This window comes from Canis lupus, chromosome 24 (genome assembly GCF_048164855.1).
Source record: "Canis lupus baileyi chromosome 24, mCanLup2.hap1, whole genome shotgun sequence".
Classification (NCBI taxonomy): domain Eukaryota; kingdom Metazoa; phylum Chordata; class Mammalia; order Carnivora; family Canidae; genus Canis; species Canis lupus.
Genome location: NC_132861.1, coordinates 7,358,614 through 7,374,573, shown reverse-complemented (window position 1 = coordinate 7,374,573; position 15,960 = coordinate 7,358,614). Strand labels below are relative to the sequence as shown.

The window sequence follows — 15,960 nt, the reverse complement described above, 5'->3', positions numbered from 1 at the left end:
GGCTTCCTACAGGAAGCCTGATATGGGACTCGATCCCAGGACCCTGGGATCATGACCTGAGGCGAAGGCAGACCTTTAACCGCTGAGCCACCCAGGTACCCCTATACAAAGAATTTAAGTCACATTCCAAGAAATTATACTCTGTCCCTTTAAGATTTGTATACATTATATATGTGCATATACACATATATATGTAAATGGATAAACCAAAACAAAGAATTCTGAAAGTCCTTTATGCTGAATGATATAAATAAAAATCATGACATGAGGAGGCCCGAATATCTTACAAACACTCACACACACGCACACATAGCTGATTAATGGAAATAGTGATGATAGTAAAACAGCACCCTGTCTTTACCCATTGATTGTTGAATTTGCCAGTAGTTGAAATAATCCAAAATGGGGAATGATGTCATCCTGTCATTTGTCTATCCCCCTGCTTCCCTGGAAATATACTTCTGCTATAGCTATTATTACCACTTTCACTAGGAGCTCTCTTTTGATCCCAGAGCTCTGTTATTCTCATCATCCCTGAAACTACAACTTTGGAGTCAATTTATTACTCTGCATGCTCTCTGGATGCAATTGTTGGAAATAAAGGAGCATGTTAGGAAGGAAAGTCCAGGGAGTGTTTTCAGTTGCTGGGTTGCTGGCTAGCAGAGGACTTTCCCTAAAAGGGGAAACTTTGAGATATATCTTCAGGAAGAAAGCCCTTGGGCATAGCAGCAAGACATGTGTGAATATTTCTTTATCATTTTTCCAGCAGCTTCGCTACTTTTTATTAAACAATTTTATGGAAAAAAAAAAAAGAGGAGTTCTACCTACCTAATGTCTTATTATCCTCCCAACAACCCAAGGAGGTGGTATTGGTTATTCCCATTTTACAGAAAGATGTGGAGCCCCCAGGCTAGTAAATGGTGGAGTCAGTTCACAGAGCAAGTTGACTGACCTGGAAATTGCTTTCCTCCTCTAGGCGGATTATCTCATCATACAAATAATGTGCATGAAGGTCATTAAGGGTCATCTAAGTATCTTGCTTCATTTCCTCCTGTCTTATCATATGACTGAATGAAGAGAAGGAACAGCTGGGTTAATTCCTAGGCAGCAACACCCAGGAGAGCTTTCAACAGAAGTCTAATTTTATATGAAAATGCTACAAGATCACTTACGGCAGAGACATCCCCCAAATGAATATATCTTAAAGTGAACACATCAGCAAATTATATTCATGTTTAAGGAAAAAGGTCTTGTAAAGACACACCCTCAAATATGCCATTGCATTTCTTTGGAATGTGTTCAGGAGGTGAAAATAGCTAAAGAAATTGGCCAGTGTTCCTTATCACACGATATTCCTAACCATCTGCTGCATGTGCTTATGAAGATGGTACTCGGTGCTTAAAATTCTCATCAAAGAAAATGTGAATAACCAGTTTACAACCTGTGAGAAAATGGGAAAAGGATGCCTCCTTCCCACAGCCACAAGTTCAGATTTACAGTTAGCACGTGTAGCTGTGGGTGGCTGTGCTTGTTTCTTAAAAGAAGATAATTGCACACACCACCAAATAACAAAACAAAAGGGGAAAATGTGTGTGGGAGGTGGGAGTGAGATGTTAGAATAATTTAATTACTGTCAGGTGGTTCTCAAGCTGCACTAAGGGGAAAAAAAGGCTTTGAAACAAGATCTATTGCCCAGAAAACAATCTAAGCTTCCATCTCTGCTCATTTTTACCAAATGATCTCAAAGTTTTCAAGAATTTGACAAACTTTAGATTGGTCTATGAGGCAGTTGCCTCTTGCTTCGAGCACAAAACTAATGAGGTTAAAGTCCCAAGTTCAATTAAGGCCCTCAACGCTAATAACTTTCACTCTATTCTAGGACTACTAACTGCATATTACACACTTGTGAACACTGGGACCACCATTTATAAAAACAACTCTCTAGCCTCCTATGAACAGTATGTGTGGCCCAAGGTTCAGAGAGAGACTGGAAATTAACCATCTATTTACATGGCCCAAAGAAGAGGCAACTCATCTTACAGGGGTAATAAGGAAAGTGAAAGCAGCCTCTACAACAGAAAGGAGAGGCTTTTAAAGAGAGAGAGAGAGAGAGAGAGAGAGAGAGAGAGAGAAGACGTGTCTCCTTTCAGCCTAACTAGGACCTATGGTCTGTGCCAGACTTAAAAGGCTTTCAGCTTTAAGGATGGCATAAAATGTATCACAGGTATAGCATGTGGCAGGCTTGGCCTGTGCCCTGCACTGAAGAGATACAACAGGAAACAAGATCCCCCAGGGTATCTTGCAGGGTACCCCTAACCTGTGAGAGCTCAGAGGCCAGAAGTAGAAGAAGACTTGAGGGAGAGGTCCCTGTGTGCTAGAGGCTGCTCAGACATGAGCCCTGCAAGGAAGGCATTCCATGTTCTGGGAGTGGCCTGGAGCTGGTGTCAGTATGGACGTAGCAGTTCCATGACAGTGATGAAAGTTGTAGCAGCAGCAATGCTCTGGTGAGTCAGGAATGGACAGCCCTAGAATAGCAAGAAGCTGTCATGGAAAGAGGTAACCAGGTCATTTGGGACAGGCCTTGGCTAAGAAGCATGGTACATTGATTCAAATCATCTTTGGAATGTCAGCCAGCTGAAATATAGGCCAGCGAATAGAGTCCTGAATCGAGAGTACTGGCCTGATGGACTGTCTAGCTCCACTCCCTGCACCCCACCGTAGCCATCTCCAAACCCCACGCTCCAGCTTTGCCTCAGAACTCGAAACCAGTTGAAGAATACAAACACAAATACATACATACGTATGCACTGTGCATACTTTGCACAATGGAATAAATACACCCAGCACTGCTCGCTGTCAACATGATCACAGATGTTGGCACTAGCCATCAAAGTGTTAAAAGGATATCACAAACTGGTTATAATACTGAGGCCTGGGCAGCCTGGGTGGCTCAGCGGTCTAGTGCCTGCCTTCAGCCCAGGGTGTGATCCTGGAGACCTGGGATCGAGTCCCATATCAGGCTTCCTGCATGGAGCCTGCTTCTCCCTCTGCCTGTGTCTCTGCCTCTCTTTTTCTCTGTGTCTCTTATGAATAAAAAAAATCTTAAAAAAAAATACTGAGGCCTGTGCATCTCTGAATGAACACAAAATTGCAACTGTCATCTTGACACACTACAGAGTTAATTACATACTAATAAAAGACAACAACTGTTATACTATTACAGTTACTGAAATCCAAATGGCATTGTTTGTTTGTGAATTATTGGATTAAAGATATTAGGGCCAGTGAATTAACCTTTGCATTCCTTTTCTTATGCACAGCACGGTAAAGTACTTGTTTACTTGGCATGCTCCCTATTAGTCAGGGAGAAGTACTTGGGCTGAGCCCAGTCCCTTGGTTACAAGTACGTCATGCACCACACTTACACCAGGAAATACAGAGCTCTCAGGAAGTGCATTTGATAATGAAGCACTGAAAGCCAAAATTAGACAATAATCAGCATTACTCTTCATCCTGAAATGATGCAATCATTTTTTTGATGCAATCATTTTTTACAAGGTAGTCAAGTGGTAGAGATCGGCATGGTGGACATATTAGATCTGTTTCCTAGCTTTGTTGCTGGCTGGATGATTTTAAACAGCCAGGTTTTAATGACTTCCTGGTGTTTCAGCTTCTCTTTTTGAAAATCTCGGATATAGCTGTCAGTGGTAAGATTTATAAGTTCATATGGTGGCAAATATTCTGGACTATAGACTCTTTAACGCAGGCCTTAATATTCGATTGATGTTTTCTAAATTATTAACAATGGGAGACTAAATGAGCCCTATTAGTCACTAGCTGATTGGACAGGCTTTCTCGTTGTTCACTACTAGCACTCGTACGCACAGAGATAGGAATGACTAGCCCAAGATCACTTACAGACTCACACGGAAACGCTGGGGTGACATTCTAGCCTTTGGAGACTATAAGCCTGCCCAAACAGGACTACCTCAGTAACGCACCCTCTCCTTCTACCAACACAAAGAGAAAAACAGCTTTGTTAGATCTTCTAGATTCTGAGGCTTATTTCTGATTACTTGTTTTTGGCAGGCTGCATAAATACCAAAGAAACAGTGCTGAAATTGAAGAGATTTTCATCTTCATTCCTAGAAAATTCATAGGAATTATTATGTCTTGTGGTGGATGAGTACAGCTGGAATTCTCTCTGTCCTGGAAAGCACACAGCAAATATACTGAGGCACCATTCCCAGGGAACCATAGAATCCTATTTCGGTCCCCTAGTGATTTACAATCTAACACTTGAGTGACTCTTGCATTAAGAAACTGTTAATGAGCATGTAGGGTTGCACAGGCTCTGAAGTGAAAAGAACTGAATTTGAGATCTGTCACTTACTAGCTGTGTGATCCTAGGCAAATTGCTTAACCTCTCTGGACCTCGGTCATTATAAATAACTATTCCCATCTCTCAGCCTTCCTGTAAGACCCAGATGAAACCAGGTATATCATGAGAGGCTCTGTAAACCATACTACAAATTATACATGTTACTCATTACAGTTTCTTTTTTTTTCTTTTTTTTTTTCATTACTGTTTCATAGATGCTTCTTTTTGTTAATCTAGAAGGCAGACATCTAAACTGCAGGGAAAATGTCCAATTTAAAAGCAGTAATTCTAAAAGATATAACTGCAAATTGGAGTGAATGCCAGTATGATAGAGTGAGTGAAAATCAAATCCTGGATTTAGCTAGGTGTCCAGAGATAACAGCGCACACCAGGAAGTTAATAATGTCTTTCTGCACAAGTGTGTTTAGAAAACAAAAGGATCTGGCTCTCAGTTCTGGTGTCTCCAATATCAGAGTGATTTTTGACACCCAGAAATAATAAGAATTGGCATTTGTGCAATGTCTATCACATTTACTTATTTTTTTCTTTAAATTTCAACCCTATTATCTATTCCATAGGCAAGTTTAGGTCTAAAAATTTAATGTATAAGTCTACAAATCTAATGACACAATTTTGCAGATGTGTTTGTGTGAGAACTACTGCTATGGGTAGAAACAAAAAAAAGGCTGAAATGTTCAAAGTGTGAGACCCTCCATAGCAATGGGCTGTCGGCAAATTTATGCTTTCCTATAAACCCGGGTGCCTTCTCTATAAAATAAGCATTTTTGTGGCATTTTTAATGGCCCAGTTCCTCTAGTCATTAAGAAACAAATTCTTTATGGATTTTAGTACTTTTCTGTTCAGAATAATTATGTATTTTATGGGGAAATATATACAGAGTTGCCATATATTTCTCAGGTATCTAGTTAACAACCTTTCCCTTGTACAATTGGACTGCTGGTGTCAGTTTGTTGGAAAAACCTTCATTTTTTTTTAATCTTATCTTCTATCTCTCTCTCTCTCTCTCCTTCCCTTTGAGTCTTCCTGACAATCTTTGCAGCTCTCCTGACACTGAAACATGGAAAACAAATGGGGCCCCATCTCTCCTTTCAGGTCTTTGTCGAGTTACATCTGCAGAACCACCAGGGGCAGAATGTAGGTCCCAAACACATTTTGCTCCTTTAAGAAGGGATATCTTTGCCTTTCTGCACTGCAATCAAAGGGAAGCTGCTCCCACAGAGGGTCCGGTGAGGCATGCCTCTGGCTACTGTGCCTGGTTCCTTCCTCTGAGCAGTCTGTCTCCATGGAGACAGACATGCAGGAGAAGAATCAAGATGGGGCCAGGTGGGGACCAGGAGCAGAAGGGGAGATGCCAAGAGTCAACAGATGGGAAAAACCAAGAAACCCTAAGTGGGAGCCTCAATTGTTTGGGTGGGAGAATTCCTTCTAGCTGATTTTAAAAATATTTCCTCATCTCAAAATAAGAAAAAAACAAGACTGTCCTTAGGTGAGTAAAACTAAAGCTTTAGCTGTTCACCTCATTTCGTATAATTTCCTCAGGGTCAGAATATTCTGTAATAATCATTGCAATGTTTATCCTTGTAGATCTGCTTGATTTTCATTAAGCAGCATTAGTGAGCAAGTAGATGATCATGAAAACTGTTGCATTCACTTGGCACATGATCACATCCCCACTTAAAGCCCTCGTCAAGTTGCACACATGATATGATCTATTAAGCTCTTGGCTTTCTCTAGCATCTCATTAATTTCAGAGAGTGATTTCTAATGATCACATTTCAGAAATTGTCAGGAACATTTTTCTCCTTTTGTTGCTTGTCGCCAAGTGAGAACAATCATGTAATGACACCACACGTTTCAACATGCCTTTTCCTAATGAGTCTTTAGGGGGAAATTCAATTTATGGAATTAAGAAAACAGTCTGCTACTTCCCATAACATCAAAAACATAGGAACATAGCTTTGCATGCATAATACCACATGACTATAACGTCTGCAATGGAGCAGTTCTATTCTACATAGAACTGCTACCCCTGTTAATCGATAGAAGTACAATATCGCTTGCAAATGCTAAGATAAAGTCTTCAATAACATATAATTTGTTCCCACTTCTAAGAACTGAGGAATAAAAGGGAACTGTAAAAGATCAAAGCACAAGGTTTCAGTTTTGCCTCTGAACAGTTCTATTACATGCCACATGTCACAGAAAGCAAATGTGCTCAACGGTACTTTTAAAAGTAGGAATATGTTCATTTTGCTCTTCCGCCACTCAGGATTAACCTTAGCCATTAGTATTGTTTTCAATATAAAACAGTGAATAATAATCTATTCAGGAAAAGTAAGGTACTAAATGAGGCATCTTTATCTAAAACCTTCTGTCCTATGAGACCAAGTGTGACTTACCACTTGGGACGTGAAGAGCCTGTGTGACAGCAAATGTCACGGTAGCCAAAAGTGAAAGGAGAGTGATAGTCCCAACCACATTCCCAAGGTGATGCTTTTTAAAGAGATGCCCTTGAGTTTATGTCAGTGACACAACACCTTTTTTATGATATTGCAGTGCCGTTCTGTTACACTGTGAAGATTCCTTGGATGCAGCCAGACCTCTACTATTACAAAAGGCCTAATAATTCATTTACTTAGGAAGTACTCTAACAACCCAGACATGAAAATAATCTAATTTTTTGTGCTCGATGTTGCAGTTTAGTTTAATTCATAATAATCAAAGTCAGTCCTTCTGTATGATTTGAGTCAAGTGACAAGATCTGCATGCTCCAAATAGAACTCTTTTGTCCACCTGGAGTTCTATTAGAGTTAACTGTAGATTGACATTATTTCCAGAAGAACCCTATTAAACTCAACATTCCAGAGGCACCTGGGTGGCTCAGTTGGCTGGGTGCCCAACTCTTGGTTTTGGCTCAGGTTATGATCTCAAGGGTCAGGGGATCCAGCCCCCTGTAGGGCTCTGCACTCAGTGGGGAGCCTTGAAGATTCTCTCCCTTTGCCCCTCCCCCACCCATGCTCATGTTCCCTCTCTCCCTCCCCCCTCTTAAATAAATAAATAAATAAATAAATCTTTTAAAAGTATTAAACCTAAAATTCTATCATCAAGAATTAATTGAATTTGGGTAGGAAAAAACAAAAACAAAATGGTTAGCTGAATGAAGATCCTTCAGGAAATATAACCAGAACAAATAATATAGGTAAAAAGATATTGAGACTAAGGAAGAAAGAAAGATAAACAGTTACTGAATGCATGCCATGTACACAGAATTGAGGGCTTTCCATGTGTTATATTTTTTAATCCTCAGAATGAATTAGTATTGCTCCCAAATTACGTAGTAGTTCACACAGCCAATGAGGAGCAAAGCCTCAAATCCAGCTCTATCGATAAAAGAATACAGGTTGTCTGTGGGTGTGGAGAAAAGTCTGGAGAAGGTACAGTGCATGAAGAGGTCACGGGGACAGCCAGGACAGTAGTAGGCTAGGCATCAGAGGAAAAAGCTCCAAGGCAAATCACACCTAAGGGATGACTCAAATGGAATCCCAACATTGGCTCTGCTTTATATTGTGATCGTGTTTAAAATTTTTGAAGAACAGAGGGGAGAGTGAGTCACATAGAGGAAATTACAAGTGTGCTTCAATCTTCAGATATTTAAAAAACAGTAATTAAATGCTCTTAGGAGGGTTATTGTAAAAATTAAGTGAGGTAGTGCTTCTGAGTGTGATGAGTGTGTGTATAGAAATGTGATGTGTGAAAGTTGTATATGCATGTGGGGGGGTGTACACATATGTCAAGTTGTGTGTGTATGTGTGTAACTTATCATTGCTTTATGATCCTCTACTCACTCACCCGGGAAAACAAGCAACTCCACTTAAAACTATCTACCTACTCTGAGCCTGCCCCTTAGAAAATGAACAGAGCTGTGCTAACTGGGCTCCCTTTAAATTCAAAATGGGTACAAAAAAAAAAAAAAACCCAGCAAATCTAGCATATTTTTTAGAAGCAAATTTTCCCCAAGGGGTCCATTTAACACCTTTTCATATGCTTTCTGACCTCCAATATTCCCTCTAATCCACTCTAACTTTTAACTGTTGATCCGAGTTCAAGCTAGCTACAATCCTATAGGGATCACCTCTACCTGTATCTATTCCCAAATGTTCTGCCTTTCTTCCTGTTACCTCAGAAGAAGTTTTTATCTTCTCATCAAAGGCTAACTAACACCTTTATGCTCTGGATCCCAACCTCTCCTTCCTTCTCAAGGATTTCTGCAACTTTAGTCTTTATTACATCCATCAGCATGCAAGCATGCTCTAAAATTCCCACTTCCTACTTTAACAAGTGTTCCTGTGATCTTGCATCCCTCCCCAAAGACTGGTCATATTTCTTTGCCTTACATTACAGCAAAACTTAGGAAAGTAGTTCTCTAATATTCATTGCCTCTATTTTTTCACTTCTAGTCATCCTTTTGACCCCTTCACTGGGACTTCTGTCTTCCCTTCCAACCCACCATGACTGCTCATAACCAACCACCAACAATGTACATAATACTAAGGAAAATCTTCATTTCTTTGACCTCATGTTATTCTCAACAGCAGTCTGTGGAGTTAGCACTCTCTTCTCCATGAGAAATGTTTATCTCTTGGCTTTCATGAAACCGACTCTTTAGGTTTCCTACTATCTATCTCATCACCCCCATTCTTTCTTAGTTCCTTTCCTGGCCAAAACACAAATATATCAAAACACAAAAACACAATATATCAAAACTTATGGCAGGCTGAGAAAGCAATGCCCAGAGGGAAATGTATAGCTTTAAATGCCTTTCTTAAAGAAAAGAAGATCTCAAATTAATAAACCTGACATTACAGAAATAAAAAGATTACAAAAGTATACTATGAAAAATTGTCGTTTCTTTTTATTTATTTTTTTTCATTTTTATTTATTTATGATAGTCACACAGAGAGAGAGAGAGAGTGGCAGAGACACAGGCAGAGGGAGAAGCAGGCTCCATGCACTGGGAGCCCAACGTGGGATTCGATCGCGGGTCCCCAGGATCGTGCCCTGGGCCAAAGGCAGGCGTCAAACTGCTGCGCCACCCAGGGATCCCAACAGTTCCTTTTTAAGATTTTATTTAAACATGAGTGACACAGAAAAAGAGGCAGAGACATAGGCAGAGGGAGAAGCAGGCTTCCTGCAAGGAGCCTGCTGTAGAACTGGATCCCAGACCCCAGGATCATTCCCTGAGCCAAAGGCAGACCTCAACCACTGAGCCACCCAGCCTTCCCAGTCAACAGTTTGATAACTTAGATAAAATAGTCAATAGTTTGATAACTTAGATAAAATAGGCAAATTTCTAGAAAGACACAAACTATCAAAACTTAAGAAGAAATGAAAATTTCAAGTGGACTTATAACAAATAAACAGACATAAAGAATAATATTAAAACTTACTACAAAGAATGCCTATGTTCAAATGGCTTCACTGATGAATTCTGTCAAACATTAAAAAAAAGAATACCAATCCTTCACAAACTCACTCAAAAATATTAGAAAACACTTCCAATTCATTCTGTATGGCCAATATTTTACTTTTGCTCAACTCAGAAAAAGACAACATAAATAAAATAAAATTACATCTCAATGTCTTGTGAATACAGAGGCAAAAATCCCCAACAAAATTTTAGCAAACTAAATTCAGCAATATGTAAAAGGACCATACACCATTACCAAGGGGATTTATCTCAGGAATACAAAGTTGGTTCAAGATAGGAAAATCAATGTAATAGATCATTTTAATAAAATAAGAAACAAAAACGACATGATCAACCTAATAGATGTGGAAAAAGCAGTCAACAAAATCCAACACCCTTTCACAATTAAAAACACTCAACAAAGTAGGAATAGAAGCAAACCTCCTCAAGCTGATAAAGAACATCAATGAAAAACCTACACCTAGAATCATACTTAATGGTGAAAACCTGGATTGTTTCTAAAATCAGAATCATAACAGAGATTTTTTTTTCCTGATTTTGCCCCTTTTATTCCATGTTGTACTGTTTATATCCAGGGCAATTAGGCAAGAAAAGAGAAGCACTAGACTTCCAAATTAGACAGGAAGAAATAAAACTATTTGTGTGCAATGTATAAATGATGACAGCAAAGAGGCAAAATACATGATCAGTATACAAAAAATCAATTATTTCTATATATATGAACAATGAGCAATTAGAAAATGAAATTAAATAATCCCATATATAACACTGTGAAAAAGAAAAAAATTCTTAGATATATACTCAACAAAAGAAATTTAAGAATTCTACATTAAAATCTACAAAGCATTACTGAAAGAAATCAGAAAAGGTCTAAATGGAAAGATATCCCATATTTATGGACCACTAGACTTATTGTTAAAATATCAGAAATCCCAAAAGTGATCTTCAGATTCACTGGAATTCTTAAAATACTGTCTTTTAGCAGAAATTGTCAAGTTGATCTTAAATTCATATGGAAATCCAAAGGACCCAGTACAAGCAATCCTGGAAAAGAAGAACAAAGACGGAAAACTCATACTTACAATTTTCAAGACTTATCACAAAACTACAGTAATCAAAACAATGTAGAACGATATAAGAATAGATATGTACATGGATTCAAAAGAACAGAGAATCCAGAAATAAACTCATCATGGCTGATTGTATTTCAAGGCTGCCAACATAATTCAAAGAGGAAGGAATAGTCTTTCAATGGTACTAAGACAACTGGGTACCCACATACAAAGTAATGAAGTTCGACTATCTCACTTATATACAAATGAAATCAAAATGGATCAAAAATCTAAATGTATGAGCTAAAACTATAAAACTGTTAGAAAGAAACAGAGGAGTAAATCTTCATGGCATTGGGTTAGTCAATCGTTTCTTAAATATTACACCAAAACACAAGTGAGAAAAGATTTTAAAAATAGATAAATTGAACTACATAAAGTTAAACCCTTTGTACTACAAGTGATACTACAAAGAAAGTGAAAATAGAACCTGCAGATTGGGAGAAAAGATTTGTAAATCATACGTAAACATCCTTACAAAATATATAAAGACTCTTAAAACTCAGTAATAAAAATATAAATGACATTTAAAAAAATTTATTTGAGAGAGAGAGCACAAGCAGGCAAAGGGGCAAAGGGAGAGGGAGAAGCAGACTCCCTGCTGAGCAGGGAGCCTGACATGGGGCTCCATCCCCCCCAACCCCCCAGAACTCTGGGATCATGACCTGAGCTGAAGGCAGATGCTTAAAGGACTAAGCCACCCAGGCACCCCTATAAATGACATTTTTAAATAGGCCAAGGATTTGAATAGACATTTCTCCAAAGAAAATATAAAATTGGCCAATAGCATATAAAAAGATGTTCAAGATTTTTAGTCATTAGGGACATACATATCAAAACCACAATGAGGTATCACTTTCTACTCGCTAGGATGATTAGAACAATAACTTCAAAACAAAAACAAAAACCAGACAATATCAAGTGCTGATGAGAACACAGATAAACTAAAACCCTTCTTTTTTGTAGGCAGAAATGTAAAATAGTACAAGCACTTTTGAAAACTGTTTGCATTCCTCAAAATGTTACAAAGGAATATCACTTAATAAAAAGAGCAATGCTATACAGAACAGATGAATCTTGAAAACATACTAAGTGAAAGAAGCCAGTCACAAAAGACTACACAAGGTATGGTCCCATCCATTTAAATGCCTAGAACAGGTAATCTATAGAGACAGAGAGCATATTATTGATTGCCAACGGTTGGGAAAGGGACAAAGGGTAGTGACTACTGAATTGTATAAGATTTTCAGGGGAGGGTGACAAAATGTTCTAAAATTTTATTTTGGTGATGATTGCACAACTCTGTGAATATACTAGAACTATTGAATTGTATATTTTAAATAAGCAGATTTTGGGCAGCCCCGGTGGCTCAGAGGTTTAGCACCACCTTAGGCCCAGAGCGTGATCCTGAAGACCCGGGATCGAGTCCTGTGTCAGGCTCCCTGCATGGAGTCTGCTTCTCCCTCTGTCATTCTCTCTCTCTCTCTCTCTGTGTCTCTAATAAGTAAAAAAATAAAATTTAAAAAAAAATAAAGAAATAAAACTTTTAAAAAAAGAATTAAATGAGCAGATTTTATGGTATGTGAATTACATCTTAATAAAGGTGAAAAAGTAATCCGGGAGCCAAATGCCACATATTTAAAGGGGAAAGACACAAGATTCCAAGATAAGATGCAAAGCAAGAAACATATGTCACTTAAAAATATTTCATCTGGGGGCACCTGGGTGGCTCAGTGGTTGAGCGTCTACCTTTGGCTCAAGACATGATCCCAGGGTTCTGGGATTGAGTCCCACATGGGGTGTCCCGAAGGGAGCCTGCTTCTCCCTCTGCCTGTGTCTCTGCCTCTCTCTGTGTCTCTCATGAATAAACAAAATCTTAAAAAGAAAAATTTCACCTGTTGGCAGCAAGGACTAAGAGTACATTAATCTTAATTTGAAACATACTGATAATTCTTACACAGAAAATAATTCATAAATTATATGAAAGAGCTATATATTCATGGACCCCCTTCTTAAAAGATTTATAGGTAGAATGAAAATGAATTCAGTTATGAAAACACTGAAATCTTTCTCCTAGGGCTTGCATTGCATCCTCAAGAGACCTAAAGATTACATCATAATAAAGATGATTATAAAAGTAGAGGGAAGGTTGGGTTGAGGATTACATCTAAGTTTCCCCAAAACAGCAATTCCAGGTTATTGTCAAAATATCTATGAAGATGTAGTACTTTAGGCAAACTATAGATATCCTAGTAAGATATTTTTTTATGTACAAGGAATTCACCATTTTTTTTTTTAAGAAGACATTTTTTAGGGCACTTCTAAGTTCACAGCAAAATTAAGCAGAAGGCATAGAGATTTCTACATACCCCTTGTCCCCACATATGCACAGCCTGCCGCACTGTTAACATCCCACACCACAGTAGTATGCTTACTACAATCAGTGAACCTACATTAACATATCATTTCTACCCAAAGTTCTACCCATAGTTAAAATTTTGGTTCACACTTAGTGTTGTACATTCTATGGGTTTGGGAAATGCATAATGGCATGTATCTGCTATTGTAGTTATCATACAGGAGAGTTTCATTGCCCTAAAAATCCTTTGTGCTCTGCTTATTCTTCCCTACAAACCCTAGCAAACACTGATCCTTCTACTATCTGCACAGTTATACCTTTCACAGAATGTCATAGTTTGTAATCATATAATGATTAGTCTTTTCATCAGCTTCTTTTACTTAGTAATATGCCTTTAAGCTCCCTCCACATCTTTTCAGGGTTTGATATAGCTCATTTCTTTTCAGCACTGCTTAATATCCCAACATCTAGGTGTACCACAGCTTATTTATCTATTCACTTTGCTTCTACGTTTTGGCAGCTATAAATAAAGTTGTTATTAACATTTGTGTGCAGGTTTTTGTGTGGATGTAAGTTTTCAGTTCATTTGGGAAAATGCTAAAGAGAGTGATTGCCGGATTATATACTAAGAGTATGTTTAGTTTTTATAGAAACTGCTAGAATTGTTTTAATTTAAAAACTGTGAGATTCACAGCCTGAGTGGCTCAGTCGGTTAAGCATCTGCCTTCAACTCAGGTCATGATCCCAGGGTCCTGGGATCAAGCCGCCTGAGCCCCTGCATGGGGCTCCCTGCTCTCGAGGAGGCTGCTTCTCCCTCTCCCTTTGCCCCTACCCCTCACTCGTGTGCTCTCTCTCTCTCTCTCGTAAATGAATTTTTTTAATCGTTTTTTAAAAACCTGTAAGATTCAGACAGAAGTAATAAGTTTACGTAAAGGGGAAAACATCTGTTCTAAATCATATTGTCAGATGACAAGAACTCAAATTCTTTTTTTTATTTTTTTATTTTTATTTTTTATTTTTAAAGATTTCATTTATTTATTCATGAGAGATACAGAGAGAGAGCCAGAGACGTAGGCAAAAGGAGAAGCAGGTTCCCTGCAGGAAGCCCAATGTGGGACTCGCTCCCTGAACCGCGGGATCACGCCCTGAGCCAAAGGCAGATGCTCAACCGCTGAGCCACTCAGGTGTCCCAAATTATTTTTTTTTTAAGATTTTATTTACTTATTCATGAGAGACACAGAGAGAGAGAGAGAGGTAGAGGCAGAGGCAGAGGCAGAGGGAGAGGCAGGCTCCCTGCAGGCAGCCCGATGTGGGACTCCACCCTTGGACGGCGGGATCACGCCCTGAGCCGAAGGCAGACGCTCAACCACTGAACCACCCAGGCGTCCCAAGAACTCAAATTCTAAAAGAGTTTTAAGAGAGGGAAATTCTAACTTCAGACTTTTCTGTACAAGTGCTGTTGGTCATTTATGAAAGTGGAAGACAAATATTCTGGGAGATGCAAGGGCTCTGACAAGCTGTTACCCAGGTAATCTTTCAAATTCTACTTGAACTCCAAGTTTGATCAAGCAAATTAAGAATTCAAGCATGGAAAACTATTATGTAAGAAGAGGGGTGATAAATATCATTTTCCCTGTCCTGCCTGATTAGAATATAATCCTGCACTCTAGGTTGTTTAGGACTCTGTACCTCCTGGATGACATTCGTCACAGTTGCTGGTGTATACATGTTGTTGTAACTGCTTGATCTGTCACCCTCACTACTAAAAAAACTACTTTTTTTCCAGTAATTTAAAGTTTATTCCAGCTATAATGCAGGTTATTCTGACTTTAAGGTAGCATCACATGGCATACTTCTGAGTCCATTCCCGAGATACTCTGTTGTATTTATCCCTGTCTGTTCTATAGATCCGTGCAATCTCTGGCACTAGGGGGTCATCTGGGTTTGGATCACATAGCAGTGAACAAATGGATAAAAGAACGTTAGAAATAGTTAAAGCAGGAGACCACTGTGATCTTACAATATTGAGACAAATGCTGCCATTACTGTTAATATTTGGATGATAAATTCTTGTTGTAAATGCAACCTTAGGTGGTTTGAAGGGGTAGGGTAGTCCGTAGGAAAATGAATTGTCAGAAAGAATACACCACCTTGATATGGGCTGTCATTAGGTCCCATAATTGTGGCTTGTCAATGAAACTTATCATCCCCAACTGGACCTGCAGAACCTTGTGCTGGAAGGTCACGGGCCAAATCACTAAATCGTGTGGTCCTTGCAAACAGGCAGTGTGTGCTATTTCTCACCTTTGTAGGTTTCCCGGCCGACAGGATGATGCCTGGCATGGGAGCAGATTCTCACTTCTTTGTGAAGAGAAAGAACCCAACATTTCTTCTGTTGTTATGCTTACCATGTCTTCACCCAAACGTAATTTATCTGTGACCTGTGTCTCCTTTGTTAATGCCTCAAGTACTGAACTAAGTTGCATTTATCCCAGCACCCTATACATGTCTCTGCACAGTGCCCAAGCTAAATAGTCACCCAAGTCATATTTACTAAGTTATTGAACACAATCCCTTGCCACACTCTGTCACCTTTACC

The 15,960-nt window shown here is 38.9% G+C and overlaps 1 pseudogene; it reads right to left on the bottom strand.

Annotated features, from left to right (window-relative positions):
- Positions 1-15,142: 15,142 nt before the first annotated feature.
- On the bottom strand, positions 15,143-15,616 carry LOC140616399 (ubiquitin-conjugating enzyme E2 D3 pseudogene; annotated as a pseudogene).
- Between the last annotated feature and the right edge of the window lie 344 nt (positions 15,617-15,960).